Below are 2,500 nucleotides of genomic sequence, written 5' to 3'. Positions count from 1 at the left end.
GGAGTGGAACGCCGTTCATCCCATGCGAAAAGGTGCAGGAGTGACCGAAATACGGCCCGTTGTAAATCGCCCCTCTTTAAGCCAAAAAAATAGGTACGCCTCCCAGGGCCACCGACGGGAGAATGGCTAAAAACGTGATTTTATCAAAATGTTACAAGGCAGGGCTCTGCACAGGGTCCAGAGGAGTGGAACGCCGTTCATCCCATGCGAAAAGGTGCAGGAGTGACCGAAATACGGCCCGTTGTAAATCGCCCCTCTTTAAGCCAAAAAAATAGGTACGCCTCCCAGGGCCACCGACGGGAGAATGGCTAAAAACGTGATTTTATCAAAATGTTACAAGGCAGGGCTCTGCACAGGGTCCAGAGGAGTGGAACGCCGTTCATCCCATGCGAAAAGGTGCAGGAGTGACGGAGATACGGCCCGTTTTAAATCGCCCCTCTTTATGCCAAAAAAATAGGTACGCCTCCCAGGGCCACCCAGGGTGATGCTTTTATCAAAATGTCACAACGCAGGGCTCTGCGCAGGGGCCAGAGGAGTGGAACGCCGCTGGTTCCATGCGAAAAGGTGGAGAAATGACCGAGATATGACCCGTGGAAGTCGTCACAATTTACCCCGAAAATAGGCGCTCGCGCTCGGGCAGAGGTCGGCGCTCGGCCGGGGTCCCGAGAACCGGGGCGAATAGGGTTTTCCCACGGCCGAAAACCATAGGAAGCACGGGGAAAATTCGGGACCCGACGTCCCAGGGCCCTCGGCGGGGACCGGGGCAACGCGACACCGTTGGTTCCACCCGAAAAGGTGGAGAAATGACCGAGATACGGCCCGTCAAAAGTCGTCACAATTTACCCGAAAATAGGCGCTCGCGCTCGGCCCCGGTCCCGAGAACCGCGGCGGAGGTTTACCGGGATGCTGCGCAACATGGGCCAGAGAGCATGTTTGGTTCGAGTTTACCGGGATGCTGCGCAACATGGGCCAGAGAGCATGTTTGGCCGAGTTTACCGGGATGCTGCGCAACATGGGCCAGAGAGCATGTTTGGTCGAGTTTGTGTGGGTTGTGTGCGACACTCCCGGCACATACATAGGAACACGGCTTCCAAGTGAGCGCACTTTTTCGAAATTTCTTCTAAGTGCCGCTTTTTCGAACCGGGGCGAATTGGGTTTTTCGAGGGCCGAAAACCATAGGAAGCACGGGGAAAACTCAGGACCCGACGCCCCACGGCCCTCGGCGGGGACCGGGGCAACGCGACACCGTCGGTTCCACCCGAAAAGGTGGATAAATGACCGAGATACGGACCGTTGAAATCGACTCGGCGTATCCGAAAATAGGCGCTCGCGCTCGGACAGAGGTCGGCGCTCGGCCCGGTCCCGAGAACCGGCGCGCCTAGGGTTTTTCCACGGCCGAAAACCACAGGAAGCACGGGGAAATCTCAGGATCCCACGCCCCACGGCCCTCGGCGGGGACCGGGGCAACGCGACACCGTCGGTTCCACCCGAAAAGGTGGATAAATGACCGAGATACGGACCGTTGAAATCGACTCGGCGTATCCGAAAATAGGCGCTCGCGCTCGGACAGAGGTCGGCGCTCGGCCCGGTCCCGAGAACCGGCGCGCCTAGGGTTTTTCCACGGCCGAAAACCACAGGAAGCACGGGGAAAACTCAGGATCCCACGCCCCAGGGCCCTCGGCGGGGACCGGGGCAACGCGACACCGTTGGTTCCATCCGAAAAGGTGGAGAAATGACCGAGATACGGACCGTGGAAGTCGTCCCAACTTATCCGAAAATAGGCGCTCGCGCTCGGACAGAGGTCGGCGCTCGGCCCGGTCCCCGAGAACCGGGGCGACTCGGAAATTCTTCTAAGTGCCGACTTTTCGAAATTTCTTCTAAGTGCCAACTTTTCAAAATTTACTCTAAGTGCCCTTGGCTACCAGGGGCACGAATCTGAAATTTCTTCTAAGTGCCAACTTTTTCAAAATTTACTCTAAGTGCCCTTGGCTACCAGGGGCACGAGGCGAGAATCTGAAATTTCTTCTAAGTGCCCTTGGCTACCAGGGGCACGGGGAAAATGTGTAAAAAAGCAATTTAATCAAAATCAAACAACGCAGGGCCCTTGGCAGGGACCAGGCGAGTAGAATAAAGTTGTTTTTGTGGCGAAACATTGACAATTGGGCGAGTTAGAGGTTTACCGGGATGCTGCGCAACATAGGCCAGAGAGCATGTTTGGTCGAGTTTGTGGGTTTTGTGCGACACTCCCGGCACATATATAGAAACCCAGCTTTTGAGAGCACTTAGAAGAAATTTCGAAAAGGTGGCACTCTGACGAAATTTCCAAAGAGTGGCTCTTCACACAAAGTTGACCGTTTCTTCATCCAGCACGCACCCCTGACCGAGTGGCAAACGTGACCCGCCATCGGAGGGCCCCCGTCGGCCATGGCCCCCCCCACCCCCGCGTGGAGGGCCTGGTGTTCGGACGGACGGTTCCTCCGGCCTGCGGGTTCGCCTCCAA

The sequence above is a fragment of the Solea solea genome, unplaced genomic scaffold, assembly GCF_958295425.1.
Source record: "Solea solea unplaced genomic scaffold, fSolSol10.1 scaffold_154, whole genome shotgun sequence".
Classification (NCBI taxonomy): Eukaryota; Metazoa; Chordata; class Actinopteri; order Pleuronectiformes; family Soleidae; genus Solea; species Solea solea.
Note: the sequence above shows the minus strand (reverse complement) of the source record.